Source organism: Cucurbita moschata, unplaced genomic scaffold (genome assembly GCF_002738365.1).
Source record: "Cucurbita moschata cultivar Rifu unplaced genomic scaffold, Cmos_1.0 Cmo_Scf00077, whole genome shotgun sequence".
NCBI lineage: Eukaryota > Viridiplantae > Streptophyta > Magnoliopsida > Cucurbitales > Cucurbitaceae > Cucurbita > Cucurbita moschata.
The window spans coordinates 722,170-739,306 of NW_019268593.1; the positions used below are offsets into that span (position 1 = coordinate 722,170).

At 35.7% G+C, this 17,137-nt stretch overlaps 1 non-coding gene across 1 annotated transcript; it reads right to left on the reverse strand.

Annotated features, from left to right (window-relative positions):
- Window positions 1–9,380: 9,380 nt before the first annotated feature.
- TRNAL-AAG lies at window positions 9,381–9,452 on the reverse strand. The gene has a single exon. It is a non-coding gene; the product is annotated as a tRNA-Leu (tRNA).
- Between the last annotated feature and the right edge of the window lie 7,685 nt (window positions 9,453–17,137).

A 17,137-nucleotide genomic window follows, 5' to 3' on the forward strand; every position in this document is an offset into this window, starting at 1 on the left:
ATAAATAAGGAAAGGTTTAATAGAAGTAAAATATTAATAACAAATAGTTTCTTTTGGAGATGCGAGATATCCCCTTACCTCTCGCATGCTAAATGAGCTCTACCATCTAAGCTACATCCGTAAAATTCTTGCATCATAAAACCCTAAATTTCCCATCATAAGCTACATCCTCACAATTCTTGCATCATAAAACCCTAAATTTCCAATCATAAGCTACATCCCCACAATTGTTGCATCATAAAACCCTCAAATTCCCATCATAAGCTACATCCCCACAATTGTTGCATCATAAAACCCTCAAATTCCCATCATAAGCTACATCCCCACAATTGTTGCATCATAAAACCCTAAATTTTCCATCATCAATAATATTGAAAATGAAGAAAATCTAGAGATGCAGGGTATCGATCCCCATACCTCTCGCATGCAAAGTGAGTGCTCTACCATCTAAGTTATATCCCCAAAATTCTTATGTCACAAAGCCCTAAACATCTCGTCATGAGTAATAGTGAAAATGAAAAACTATCCCGGCTCATTATGTCCTAAATAAGAAAAAATTGAAAAAAAAAATATATTTAGTAATCGATTCAATCGGAGATGCAAGGTATTGATCCCCGTACTTTCCACATGGGAAATGAACGCTCTACCATTTGAACTACATCCCTACAATTCTTACATAAAAAAACCCTTAACGTTCCTTCATCAAGAATTGTGAAAATGAAAAAGTATCTCTGCATATTATGTCATAAATAAGGAAATATTGAATAGAAATAAAATATCAATAATAAATAGTTTCTTTGGGAGATGCGAAGTATCGATCCTCGTACTTCTCGTATGCTAAGCCGTACCTCTCCCATGCTAAGCGAAGCTACATCCCCACAATTCTTGCATCACAAAACCCTAAATTTTCCATCATCAATAATAGTAAAAATGAAGAAATATCGCTACTTAACCGGTCATGAATAAGGAACAATTGAAAAGAAATAATTTTCAATAATATATTTAATAACATAGTTTTATTTTGGAGATGCGTGGTATCTATCCCCGTACCTCTCGCATGCAAAGCAAGCGGTCTACCATTTGAGCTACATCCCCACGATTCTTATATTACAAAATCCTAAACGTCTCGTCATCAATAATAGTGACATGAAAAACTATCCCTACTCATTATGTCGTAAATAAGAAAAAATTGAAAAGAAATAATATATTTAGTGATCGATTCATTTGGAGATGGAAGGTATCAACCCCGTACTTTCCACATCAGAAGTGAGCGCTCTACTATCTGAATTACATCCCCACGATTCTTACATCAGAAAATCCTAAACCTCCCGTCATCAATAATAGTAAAAATGAAAAAAAATATCTACGCTCATTATTTCATAAATAAGGAAAGATGGAATCTCATTATTTCATAAGTTTAGTGATCGATTCATTTGGAGATGCAAGGTATCCATCTCCGTACTTTCCACATTGGAAGCGAGCGCTCTACATCTAAGTTACATCCCCGCGATTCTTACATTAAAAAATCCTAAACCTCTCGTCATCAGTAATTGTGAAAATGAAAAATATCTCCGCTCATTATTTCATAAATAAGGAAAGATGTAACAGAAATAAAATATTAATAACATAGTTTACATATGTGTTATTTTAATGTATTTATTTACTTGGTAAATATCTTTCATACACTAGACCAAATGCCGTTGTTATACCACTTGAAACGTATGTATGAAGCCTTGGGATGGGAGGATGTTAAGAAGGACTATGAGTATAAAATGTCGAATATGAAGTCCTTAGATAAGAAGAGATTTAGACATAGGGGCATTTCAAGAATTGAACTCAAAACCTCTTGCACCCCCAGTGAGAATCATACCACTAAACCAAATGCCTTTTCTTGAACACCTAATATTTTTAGCTTCTACTCAAATATATTTTTCTCTTAGTAGTTGGAGGGCTATAAAACGAAAAGTTGAATTGTTATAATATACAAGGGTTATCAAATAAACCAACAACCCAACAAAAGAAACAAACTAATCAATTTTGGTTGGATTGATTCGGTTCAGTTCATCAGTTTGTTTGATTTAATTTTTCTATTTTGCCTCGTATGACAAGAAAATAAAGTTGTATTGAATGCACCTTAGTTTCATTTATGACAAACTCATACGAAACAGCATTAATAGTACTCAGAGTTGGAGTCTATAAGCATTTCATGAACTTCAGTGCAATTCATGCTTCATTAAAGATGAGATGAACTTTAGTTATGTAGGGAAACTTTAAATTGCTTCATGTGGAGCTTCAATTACTATATGCTAGTCACAATCTTTAGGATTGACTAATTGGACAGGAATTCATGGATTTAGGGAAATTTTTGTGTAATTATCAACTACAACTTATGTTTTCAAATTTTTAGGACATAATTTAGGTAGTTGTTTTTATGAGTCGTAAACTTGTTTCTTTGCATTATATGGATTTAGTTGAACTATTATTATCGATAAGATGGAGAAAGAAATTGTCTTTGAATTGACTAATAGACCTAGGTTCATAGTTGTTGTCTTTTAACTTGTGATTTTGCAAAAAGCTTAACTAATATGAACTGTCATGTCACGAGAACTTTTAAATCAAGAATATACCCTACACATCATTCAAGATGGCAATAAAATGGAGTTAAATTGAATGCACTTTAGTTTCATGTTTGGCGTGTTCAAGATAAAACATAATTGTGTTATTGATATTGAGTCTGGAGTCTATAAGAATTTAATGATCTTAAGAGAAATTCGTGTTTTATTAGAGGATACCAATTTTATTTAAGGTACTAGGAGTTCAAGAATCTGGATTTGAATCTGGTCAAGGAACAGTAAGATTTGAAAGTTTTGAATTCTAGACAAAATTTGTACCTAATTATTTCTTTTTATGACTAATTATAAATTAAGAGAAAAATATTTTTGTAAAGATAGATTTATCTCTAAAGCTTTCATGACGAAACCATGTTTAGACTAGCAGTTTAAAGTCAAGAGATGCGGTCACAGGTGTGATTATTTTGGATGGGTTCGTAATAGAACTTACTGTTGAGATGAGGGAGCCTTCAAAGGTTGTGTACTCACAGATGGGGTTGTTATGTAGTGTTAGTCTGTCTTTGTGTTTGAGTCTTTTTGTACTTTTTTTTTTCTTTTGTAATTGTATCCCAAACAAATTTTTTTTCTGTTCGGATAAATTTGAACAACACCGTCTTATAATTTAATTTAATTTTATATTTAATGTTATATTGTTTTCTCAATCTCATTTTAATTTTACAACATTTTCTTATTTTATATTAATTTACTTTTGTTTTTATTTGTTTTCACTCTCAATTTTAGTTTATATTTGTGTTTTGAACCCTTGAAATTTGGGTTGTGACACGTTGGTACCATAGCAGCCAGATTTTAAATTATATAGATTTTTTCTTAGGATAAAGAGTCGTATATCTCTATGACTCAGCTCGATGTCACGTCTCTCCGCGACCAAGTAAGCAGTCTAACCCTATTTTGTAGTATATGATAGGTTGTAAAACTTGTATGAATTTATTGTATGTTTTGATTTTGGTGGTAGTTATAAAATGTCCTTGGACGATAAAGAGTGAACGTTAACTATATAAGACAAAAGTGGATCAACGTTATAGTGTCTAGATATGGTGAGGAGGAAAAGAGGGGTCATGAGATATCTGACTAGTCTTAGGAAAACAGAGAGTTGCCGTTGCACAGTGCGAGACATCTAATCCATGAAATTTTGGTACTAGAAATGAAGAAACTGGAGATGGTCCCCAAACGGGACCATTTCGAATCGCAATTTCTTTGGTTCCCTGACAGCGTCAACCAGATTAACCCTACGACGTGACAATCCTTGAGCTTTCACTCCTCCGTGGTCATGGTATCCAGCTTCACCCCCAAAATGGATTCCTGAATATCTTTCACGTATAGATAATCTTCAATCTGCATCTTCTAGAAACTGATATCGAATCCATCAAACTTTTCAATTCCAGTCTTTGAACTTTCCATCTTCACAGATCGTGGTGAATCTCTCCTCGCTCTGATACTAGTTATTAGAATCACACAACAGCGCACACACTTGATCTAAATGAACACAAAGAACATGATAGAGAAAATGTAAGAAGAAATATTGACCAATGGTTTTGTATTAATGACCTTAGGTATGCAAAAAGAGGATATGGAGAATAAGAAATGTACATTTAGGAAGCACTGACTAATGGGTATACATATTATTTCAGTTTATTATATATAGCTTCACTATAGGTAACCGCCTACTATATATAATTATTGAGTATATATTTCTCTATAACATTTTTATTATAAATCTTCAGCCTTCATATCCAACATTCTAGAGCCCAAATAGTCAGGGATTGACATCCTGCTAGAACACAAAGTCATTTACATGTCCCTAGCAAAATGTCTAGTAGTAACGGAGTGTAACCCAACGATCATTCAGACAAACATCCATCAACCAAGAGGGGTGAAAATGATGACGATAGTACAGTTGAGAAAGAATCTTAGCCATGATGAATCTACACTTGCTGCCATTGTTGTATTTGAAAAGGGGGAGCTCAAGTGTGCCAACCTCAACAAAAACTTTACTGCCACTACATGAACACCACGACCCAAAACAAGAAGGTCAGATATTGGGTTTAGCCCCACCAAGAGAGATCAATCACAAGATTAGTTTTATGTCACCTACCACAAATAGATGTCATACAGCTTAGCTTGAGCTAGTTGAATTCTACAAATAGCAAAATGGTATGTTCACAGTCGGGTTTATTTGACCTGCAAAGGCTCTTGTCAGTGATCACTCAAATGCTTGGCAAAGACACCAAGCCAACACCTCTACTAAAGAAGGGAGACAAAAAAAAAAAAAAAACCACTAAAGCAACACATGTTCACACAGAAATACCATCCAGACGGATGAAGAGAAGGGTCAACCACGATAATTTCAAAGAAAATAGAGAGTTATGATAAGTTAAGGTCAAATCAACTTTGAGTTCAAAGCAACAAGAACCAAAGACTGGTTCGAAAATTCTATGGACTAGTCAAAGTTGTCCACAAGATTAGGAAGACATCATATAGGATCCAATTGCTCCTATGGATACAGACTAACCCTGTTGTCCACGTCAGTAACTTGAAACGTTATTATTCGGACCAAGAAAACATCAAATAAAAGCAGGTGGTATGACGTCATGCAAAGAAGAAATTGTTTCAAGCGAAGAAAGTAGGAAAGACACCAACAGAGAAGACTTGAAGAGTTAACAAACCGAGAAGTGATTTTCAAAAGCTCCTAGTAGGTTGGAAAAGACTCCTCAATACTGAGATCAGCTAGAAGCGCGTCGCGAGACCTAAAGTTAGCCTCATCCTACAACGTTGAGTTTATGAAGAGCCGGTTGATAGAGATATTGACAAATTACTTTTAGCTTATAACATTGCTTTATTTGAAATTATTTTTAACGTATTTCCTCACTCACGTTTTCTAAAATATTTCTTCTAAACGTGATTCGAGCATACACTACTATTGTTCATTCAATCTAAATTTTACATGGTTGACTTGTTCATTGGATTAGAACAAATGTCACATAATCATTGTCTCACTATTGCAAGAGTGCGATTGTGACACTTGAAATCCGTTCAGTTGTGGACCGCATCTTCTGACTAGTTACGTGAGTTTGGCCTAGAGCATACGTGTAGCTTGAAAAAAAAATGGTTGGATGCGGACAGCGAATAAGGGTTGGGCCACGGAAGGTTTTTTTTTACCACATATGGACTTTGGGCTAGTGAGTCTTAAATTTGGGTTCGTTTTTTAGTTCAAACGAACCCAAATTAAACCTACTAGTTCCTTCTTCCTTGCACGACTCACTCCTATTCTTTATTCTACCTCTTCTTGCTCTTTGAAACTTCTTTAAAGGCTATTGTTCACCGATTATTTGGGAGCATCTTCCTTAAAAGGATTGTGACCACAGATGACCTATGTAGAAAATTTGTACCCTCTTTCCTAAAACCTTTAGCAGACAACATACCTAAAACAGGTGCGCTGACCAGACTGCGCTACACCTCGTCTCACCCCCCCGGAGCATATGGATCCACCCAATCGATGAACACTCAAACCAAACTCGCCCATCCTTTTTGCCACAGGGACGCGAGAACAATTCCGAGTAATCTACAGTGGGGAGACCCCTTAAAGCAATAAGCAAGAATGGCTAGGTTGATAGCAGGGTTAAAGAAAAGGCGAGTATGAAAAGACGTATCGCGTAACTGTCCCTGTAAGCAGCTTCATTCTTTCTTGATCTATGATCCGACTTTATGAAAAAAATCAGTCTTTCGGCTGAAAGTGTAACTGTTGGGTACGGATAAGCAGGACCTCTTGGTTCGAGGATAACCGGAGATGTTGGCTAAGAAAGCTAAGCAGGCAAGTACAGGACGGACAAAATGCACATACAAATTGATTGACATGATCCCTCTCCCTCTCTCTTTGGCTAGTTGGCTAGTTGCACGATAAACGGGAAAGCATATCAGGTAGGGAAAGAAAGGCTGCTCGATCTCCTGTAAGGCCAACCCTCAACGGTGAGCTCACCAGGCAATGCTATAAGTTCGATAGAAGTCCAAGGTTTCGTCTACTATGGACAAGGAAGCTCTTGGAGGAGCTAACATGAAATGAGAAATACATTCGTTTACGACAACTAATAGATAGCGAACCTTTTGGTAGAAACTGAATGATCCCCTGGCTCGGGCAAGAAAAGGAAAAGGTAGTCGTACTCCTACTTTTTTCATCGGACAATAGAAAAGTTTGAGCTAAAAGATTGAATCACACCTGGTAAGAAAGGCGGTCTTAGCAAGTTTCTCCAAACGTATAAACAAAAAGAGGAAGCAATCGGTCCTAAAGAGGATACCGATACGCATATATTCTCGCATGGAAGAACCTAGCTGAACCGGATCAAGGGTCCTAACTTAGTCCGACTGATATCCTTGTAATTTATTTGATTATAAATAAGATAAATTTCACACCATTTAGGTGTGGTGGATTCAGCAAACATTCACATGGTATCAGAGCCCTCTCGGTTTAACAACCCCGATCCTTTCTTTTCAATGGCTTCTGAATCCTCTAATCTTCTTCTCCATCACCCCTGCTGGCTTTGACGCCGCAGGGGCAGTCTTCATGGTTGCCGCAGGCAGAGCCAATTGATTACTCTTCGGCTCCACCCTATTGACCTCCAAATCACCTTTCGTCATACTCTATACATACAATCTCACCTTTTCCAACCCATTCGGTTTTCCCCTTGGCCAATATAGTCTCTCTCATTTTCTTCCCAATCAACCCTTCATCCTTCACAGAAACCCTAATCTCAGGATCCTCATCAGTGTTCTCTTCATAAATATACAGAATCTCAACAAGCCCATCAACCTTTTGAAGAGATTTACCTTCAGAATCTGGGTGCTGCACTGGCCTATTCGCCAACCAAGTTGTCGCCGCCCTTCCTGCCAAAATTGGCTCCTTCACCCAATGTGGCGACTCTTCCGACTGCCCTTCTTGCCAAAATTGGCTCCTTCGCCCAATGTGACGACTCTTCCGGCTTCAACATTGTCTTTGTCCCTTCCTCTATGTTTCCCCTTCTACTTCTTGGGGTTAGACATATTCTCACCAGAGCCAAGACAACATCGTCTCTAAGCGACAATCCCTCTTCATGGGTTAGACATATTCTCGCCGAAGCCAAGGTAGCATCGTCGCTGAGCGGCGATCCCTCTGCAATTTTCGTTGGCCAAGAAAGTGTTTCTCTACGCCTCCTCTGGACCAGGTTGTTGACATCTTCACGAAAAGTGTTTCTCAACCTCTTTGAATTTTTTAGATTCAAGCTTCACGTTCGTTTAAATCCGACGCTTAGCTTGCGGTGGGGTGTTAAGGATATTTAGTAATAAATTATAGTTTACCATATATTTTATATTTGATATTTTATTATAAGGCAAATATCTAATATATGCCATATTACCATAGGTATCTTTCCATTTATTGTTATTTCCATTTATTACTATTTCCATATCATTGTAATTTATTTGATTATAAATAAGATAAATTTCACACCATTTAGGTGTGGTGGATTCAGCAAGCATTCACAGAAACGATTTCATTTGTGTTATCCGCCAAGGAAATGATCAAGGAATTCAGATCCTGAATAAAGTACTGTAGGCAAGCGAAGCTTTTGAAAATGAAAGCGTGTAGAACTCATATCCACTTTCTCTTCGATTCGTAAACTTCGGATCTGATCTTCCTTTCCTCTCTGGGTGACTGAGAGACAATTTAGGCCTAGCGTGCATCCGATTCGGTCAGCAATAAGGTTCAAAGCGGATTGATTAAATGGGCTTGAAGTTCCATTATCGTTAGGTCGAAGATCTCTACTAGGTTTAGTGCACTTTGGTAGTTGTGAATGTTGCCGTAATCGAATATCTTTCTCATTCGACATTCTCTCTTACCAAGCACTCATACTCGCCAGGGTTGAGGAGACAGTCCGTGAGCTAATTGGGTTTCGAGATTGCGTATACGCGAAAAGAGCTCGCTTTCGACTTTCTCCTCGGCGTTTTGTGCCCGGTTCTGTTTCAGGAAAGGGTCTGATCTCTTTCATTGGAGCACATTGATGCCGAAGGAGTCTTCAGAACCGGTGGAGAGGCTATGATGACTTCAAGCTATTCAAATAGCATTACTAATACTACAAAGAAAGGGTATCTAAGTCACACTAGTGGAATAGCTTTTTCATAATAATTATCTCGATATATGATACAAAAAACCTGCCTGATGACTAATAAGGTAAGGGGTTTCAAAAAACAAAAGAATTACAATTGTACGTGTGATAGAAAAGGAGACTGCCTTCCTGACCACGGATAGGCTATGGGGCTTTGCACTTCGGCCCCTGAGAATACCACGTCAAGGTGACAGGATTTGAACCTATGGCTGACAGGATTTGAACCTATGGCTCTCTTAAACTTCTTCATCGGTTATGAAAAGTTCCTAGAAAGAATACAATCGAACAATTTGTGTAATGCTCTTTTTGAAGTCGGGCTCAAGATGATCTTTTATTCTTCCAAGAATATGTTTCATTCTCTATTCTCATGTTCTTGATTCAATGTTTAAAATTCACATTTTAAATCATATGATCTTGCTTAAATATTGTTGGGGGCATTTTGAGAATCGAACTTGAGACCTCTCACACCCAAAACGATAATCATACCACTTAGACCAAATACCATTGTAGTCGACCTATAATTCTTAATTGCTACTCTATATATGAAATTTATATAAGTTGAAGCACTTATTTGTAGCACTTACTTTCTTTAAAGCAAATCTTTTGATGAATGAACATAGGGGCATTCCAAGAATTGAACTTGGGACCTCTCGCACCTTAAGCGAGAATCATACCACTAGACCAAATACTCTTTATAAAAAAAATGCAACATTTTTAACTCCTACTCAATATATTTTTTTTCTCTCAAGTTTGAAATCTATTTTCTTGGGCGGTTGTTGGACTATAAAACAAAAAGTTGATGGTCTAGTATTTTACTTGTAAGTAAGGCATGTAATATTGAATTGTTCTAATATGCAAGTGTTATCAAATAAACTACAACCCAACAAATGAATCAAACTAGTCAGTTTGGGTAGGGTTGGATTTATTCGGCTCCGTTCATCAGTTTGTTTGATTTAATTCTTCTATTTTGCTTACAATAAAATGAAGTTGTATTGAATGTACCATAGTTTGATTTATGACAAACTCATATGAAATATAATTGCATTAATAGTACTAAGAGTTGGAGTCTATAAACATTTCATGAACTTAAGTGCAAGTCATGCTTCGTTAAAAACGAGATAAACTTTAGTTAAGTAACTGGTGATGATGTTAATATAACACATGCGGAAGCAATTTGGATCTTAGGCACTTTTAGAACATCAATTAGTGTAAATAACTAACATGTTCATAAGTATTAAAACTTAATGAGTTTAAATACTAACCTTTTGTAGTTTAAACTCCTTTTGCCTCACGAACCGGTTTCGAACCACCACTAGTGTCTTCTCCACTATCCTCTGGCCTTAGAACGGGATTGTGGAATCCGGTGAATGACTAAACTTGGGAGGGATTTTGTATATGTGAAGAGAGTGTTTGTGAGAGGTTTTTCTCAAGGTTTTTCACCAAGATGAAGAAGACCTTCCATGTATCATTTAGAGTCATGTTTGCATGTTCATGCAAACTTGAGATCACCAAATTTTGACACTTAAAATTCCATTCAAATGTTTGGGATTATGTGGCAAGCATGCATGTTTGAGTTAACCAAATTTTGACACTCAAAATTCCACTCAAACTTGTGGGGTTTATTTGGCAAACATGCAAGTTTGGTTAAACCAAATTTTGACACCTCAAAATTCCACTAACATGGATTTTTCCATTAGATGAAAGTCAACATTTTGACTTTCTTCATATTAATTCAACAACTAACTTGAATAATGAATTTCGAATTAAAGTAACATTAAATGACTAATTAAACTATTTAATTAATATTTAATATTAATTCAAATGTCAATCCCAATCAATTCCGACACATAATTTTTTAAGATATTTAAATCTTATTTAAATATCTCAGATTCTCTCTTTTTGTTTAATTTGTAAATAAAACAAAATTGTGGTTAAATATATCGTATATATGTAACGCATATTCCTTAATTTGAATTCGAACACTTCGAACTCACTCGTCAAACTGTTCTATGGTTTAGTCCGATATGAGCTAGCAGAGGGACCTAATGGACCTATAGATCATGGGCTCCAACGATCCAAGATTAACCGGTTAAACTCATTAACCTGGTTAACCAACATTCGTTAACTACTAGGACACTCCACTATAGCCTAGTAGTTGCACTCCCCTCACTATAGATATATTTCTGTCCATTTGATATACCCATGATTAGTAAGTCGATCCTTCACAGGTTGTTCGTAACTAGGGCTGGGTCAATTTACCGTTTTACCCCTGAAGTTACTTCTTGTTCCTTATGTCTCACTGATCCTCTAATGAACAATTGGTTTGTGGTCCAACCAGTAAACCGAATCCCTTTTAGGCCAATGAGAGGGTGGGACCCCTTGTTCAAGACCTGGAGTCAGTGCTTAAGGGAACTACCTTTCTTCTATCCCTAAAAGTGGGAAGGAGTGAATTCCGTCTTGCACCCCACGTCTCCAATCATTCACCCAGTCTTACCCCTAAAATGGGAGGCCTGTTGAGTCGACGAACTAGAGCCACTCTCACCCATGCAAATCTAAGGATAATTCCGAATAAACAGGAGTTCATGGTTAGCTCAGGATTAAAACCGAGTTACCTAGGTTATCGAATGAAAAGAAAATCATTCTCAACAGTAAACGACATTATAAAGTGAGAGTGGTTTTCTTCATGGTCCGATCTTATGCAATACTCATTGCATAGGACGCCCCCACTAACATGTCTCCACATGTACAATTTAGCGATCACATTGTTTATATCATATACAAAAGTGGGCCACATCCATAGTGTCCCCAGAATAAGGTACTCAGCCTTATCCTTATACTATAGATCATTTTGACTATATACTTGAACTTGATCCACTCTTATGTCTCTACATATAGTTTAAGTAATCATACTATAGCCAGAGTGTTCTTAGTTTATTAGATTTAGATTAATGATCGTAAAGTTCACTTTATTCAATAACAATTTTTACTAAATAAACATCAATAATAACTTTATAGAATATATCTTTGTTTACAAACTATGAGTTTTAGGACATAAAACCCAACAACTGGAACTTTAAATTACTTCATGTGGAGCTTCAATTACTTTATGTTAGCTACTATCTTTAGGATTTACTAATTGGACACAGAGTTCTTGGATTTAGGGGATTGTTTTATGTAATTTCAACTACAACTTATGTTTTCAAATTTTTATGTCATAATTTAGGTAGTGGTTGTATATTATGGATGAACGCTAGAGTTGTTATCCCGTTCACCACAACTACTCTAGTTTTTGTTTGAAGGCTATAGTTGTAATCTATGTTGTATGACAATAAAATTTGTTTGGATGAAATTTTAGTTAAAGTTGCATATTTTACTTCTTCCGAGTAAAAAATTTGTTTCTTAACATAATATGAATTTAGTTACAGAGTTATTAGGAATAAGATGGAGAAAGAAATTTTCTTTAAAATAATAAACAGACCCAAGTTCATCTTTGTTGTTGTCTAATTGTGATTTTGCAAAAAGCTTAACTAATATGAAATATCAAGGTAAATCAAGAATATATCCTACATGTCATTCAAGATGACAATAAAATGGAGTTAAATTGAACGCAGTTTTAGTTTCATGTTAGTAGGTTCAAGATGAAGCATAATTGTATTAATGATATTAAAGAGATTCGTGTTTTATTAGAAGAGACCAACTTCATTTAAGGTACTAGGAGTTTAAACTACTTCCATTGTAATTTCAATCACTCCACAATGATTACAAATTTAGGGTTGGCTACTTGGACATCAATTATCAACTTTAGGTTATAATTTAGGTAGTAGCCATTATAATATTAGTGAGCTTAAGAGCTACAATTCTTCCATGGACCATATGTGTTATAGTTAAATGAATATATATATTATGTATGTAGAGGTTTGGGTAAAGCACAAAGTAGTAAGGAACACCATTGTCAACTCTAGAGCCACCCACAACTTATGATGGAGACCGATGCAAAATATTTTCACATCCTTTGGCATCAAGATACAGGAAAGATGAACGCCGTCAAATTGGAAGCTTTACCTGTCTTAAGAGTCACAATGAGAACTCTAATCAAGCTGGAGCCTTGGACTAGGCAAATTGTTTAGTGATAGTTGAAATGGATGACTTCGACGTCGTGTCAGGATTGAACGTCCTACTGAAACACAAAGTCAGTTGTCAAGATTGGTAATGTGAGTTTGTAACCCATCCATTGAGGTTCTTGGAATGATTCTATAGCTTATCATTTCTATGTTGGGAGTTGTTGGATCATGGGTCTTGGGCAAAGTAATCCTTTATTTGCCACCCTTGGAGTTGAAGGAAGTGTCATAAGGCTGATTTTTTTTCAATTTTTTTTCTATTTATTGATTTTTTTAGTGATTTTATTTGATTTTATTTCAATTTTGTCAAACTCACTCATGTGCTCATCTCAATCATTTGAGTCTTGTTGGCGTTCAATAAGAGAGACCTTGGAAATAACCAGTAACTATTTAACTGGATTATCACATTAATAATTTGAATCAAATAAAGTGACATTAACCATTTTAATCACCTCAACCCCACTTGTTGAACTTGACCAAATATCTATAACATAACACTAACAAAGGTACAAAGTAACACAAACAAAGGTACAAAGTAACACTAACAAGGGTACAAAGTTCATAAAAGTCTTTTTAATCTAAAATATCATTGAACTTGACCATTATAGTGCCTCTCAAACGTAGGTAAAGTTTAAATTCAGGTCTCCTTGTCAAACTCACTCGGGTGCTCATCTCAACCATGATGGCATTCAACAAGAGTGACCTCGAAAATAGCCGGATTATCGCATTAACCATTTGAATCACCTCAACCCCACTTGTTGAAATTGAAACAAATATCTATAACATAACACTAACATAGGTACGATGTTCATAAAAGTCTTTTTAATCTAAGATACTATTGAACTTGACCATTACAGTGCCCCTCAAAATGAGGTAAAGTTTAAATATAATTGGTGACAAAAGATGAAACTATAAAATAAAAAGAATTAAGAAAATAATATTCAAATTCTGAGAATCAAACAAGAATCTCCTAGGTGAAAGCCAAATATCCAAAACATTGGACAACAATGAATTTTTGGTGTAGTTGTCCTAAAGTCTTTTGTCTAGTCGCCGAAGAGTTTTACTATGATGTTTTGGGTAATGTCTAACTCTTCGACACGTCCTTTCATGTGTGTGATAGAGTTCTCAGAGATACCGCGATGTTTCGAGTTGTTCGATCGTGTGGCTCTTTTTTCAAAAGGGTCAACATCAAACGTCAGGTCTTTGATTGGCAACCCATCCAGAGGAGCGTCTTTGATCTCAACCATGACGTCGTTCAACAAGAGAGACCTCAAAAACGACTGGATTATCGCATTAACCATTTGAATCACCTGCTCATCTCAACCATGATGTCGTTCAACAAGAGAGACCTCGAACACGACTAGATTATCGCATTAACCATTTGAAATTGAACAAAATATCTATAACATAACTCTAACAAAGGTACGAAGTTCATAAAAGTCTTTTTAATCTAAGATATGGACGGTAAAATAAAATGAAATAAGAAAATAATATTCCATTGTGGAGAATTGAACTCGAGTCTTGAGGGTGAAAGCCAAATATCCTGATCGCTGGACAACAATGGATTTTTTGTGTTGATGTCCTGAAGTCTTTTGTCAGATCGTTGAAGAGTTTTAGCATGATCTTTTTCTTAATGTCTAACTCTTCGACACATCCTTCCCTGCGTGCGTTAGAGTTCTCAGGGCTACCGCGACGTTTCAAGCTGTTCGATTGTGTGGCTCTATCTTAAAATAAAATCAATATCAAATGTTAGGTCTTTGATTGGCAACCCATCCAGGGGAGCGTCGATTGCATCGATTCCATCAACGATCTTCCCATGAGTTTATGGTGCATGACCCATTTTTTATACCATTCACCTTCGAGCACTACCCTAGTTTTGCATCGTCCATGAGATGCATTGCGGCTAACATAACTCTCAGGTCGTATGAGAAAGTTCCTGTAGCCCTCAACTCTCAGGTCATATGATAGAGTTCTTAGAGCTACCGCGACATTTCGACGTGTTTGATCGTGTGGCTTTTTCTTCAAAAGAGTCAATATCAAACGTCAGGTCTTTTAATTGGCAACCCATCAAGGGGAGCGTCGATTGCATCGATTCCATCAACGGTCTTCCCATGGGTTTATGGTGCATGACTCATTTTTTATATCATCCACCTTTGAGCGCCACCGTCCATGAGATGCATTGTGGCCAACGTAACTCTTAGCTCCTATGAGCAAGTTCCTGTAACCTTCAAGTATTGTTATACGTCAAAAATAAAGTTTTTAATTCCTTAGCATCCCAGTTCCCAAGGGTTTGTGTTTTTGAATTTTCAGTTTGTTAAGCCCATCATGAGCTTGGCTTGGGGTGTGGTTCTCTACGACCCTCACTCTGGTGCTCATCTTAGTCATCTCAGCCATGATGGCGTTCAACAAAAGAGGCTTTAAAAATGACCGGATTATCACATTAACCATTTGAATGACGTCAACCTCACTTGTTGAAATTGAACCAAATATCTATGACATAACACTATTAAAGGTTCAAAATTCATAAAAGTCTTTTTAATCTAGGATACTATTAAACTTGACCATTATAGTGCCTCTAAAACCAAGTTCATAAAAGTCTTTTGAATTTAAGATACTATTGAACTCATCCATTATGAGAAGTAAAGTTTAAATATAATTGGTGACAAAAGATGAAACTATAAAATAAAAGAAATAAGAAAATAAAATTTCACTGTCGAGAATCAAACTCGGGTCTCCTCGATGAAAGCCAGATCTTCTGTGTAATGTCTAACTCTTCGACACGTTTTTTTATGTGTGTGATAGAGTTCTCAGAGCTACCGCCACGTTTCTTGTTGTTCGATCCTGTGGCTCTTTCTTCAAAAGAGTCAACATCAAACATTAGGTCTTTGATTGGAAACCCATCCAGAGGAGTGTCGATTGCTTCATTTCCATCAATGGTCTTCCCATGATTTTTTGGTGCATGACCAGTTTTTTATACCATTCACCTTCAAGCGCCGCCATAGTTTTGCATCGTCCATGAGATGCATTGTGGGCCAATGTAACTGTCGAGTCCTCTTAGCAAGTTCCTATAGTCTTGAAGTATAATATCAAAACATATTAACGTATTTGATATGTCAAATATTAAAATAATTGATGTGTATCATAAACATTAAATAAAAATATATATTTGAAATTTGAATGCGATTCATATTAATTAAACATATATTATGATATTCTACGACATTTTAATATTATTTAAATAAGATATTATATCTTAATGTATTAGGTATTCAAATATATAATTTGACAAAAATTATCACAAGTTCACTGTAAATAGAACCCTAGGGTTAAGTCAAAAAGCATGTGGTCATGTCTCACATTTTAGGTTAACAACATGACACCAGAAATTCTGATATTGGTAATTAACTACAAACCTTTGAATAAGGTTTTAGAATAAATAAGATATCCAATCCAAAACAAAAATGATTTGATAAAAAGAATTTAGAGTCAAATCTTTTTATAAAATTCGACATGAAATTGGGATTTCGGAAAATTCTAATTTCCTAAAAGGACAAATATAAAATAGCATTTATGTCAAATTTAGAAAATACGAGAGGAACTTTATGCCATTTAGGCTAAAAAACTATCCATCCGAATTTCAGAAGATTATGAATGATATTTTAAATCCTTTCAAAAAATTTCGATAGTTGATGATGGGTTGATATTTTCTAAAACCATTAAGATCAACACTTTAAACATCTACATACATTCATTAATGTAATCAAAAGAAATCAGCTAGTTGTGTCCATACCAAAAATCAAATAATATGAAACTCAGACCCGTTGTAATCAAAAGAAATCAGCTAGTTGTGTCCATACCAAAAATCAAATAATATGAAACTCAGACCCGTTTTCTTGAAAAGAAATCAGCTAGTTGTGTCCATACCAAAAATCAAATAATATGAAACTCAGACCCGTTTTCTTGGATTTTAATCAGCTAGTTGTGTCCATACCAAAAATCAAATAATATGAAACTCAGACCCGTTTTCTTGGATTTTATATTTATTTGAGCCTTATTAAAACCCATCCAATGGTCTTTGTCTCAAACTTTGGTGATGACGTATCCTAGAAAAGCCAACTTCAAAAAAATTTTAGGTTCTCTCAAGTACGTGTCTTATATCCTTCAAGATATCAGGCACATTTACAAATGTCTTGATGAGTGTCTTCAAAATAATACAAAGTCTTGATTTGTAAGGGATATCTCTACAACAAAAAAAAAA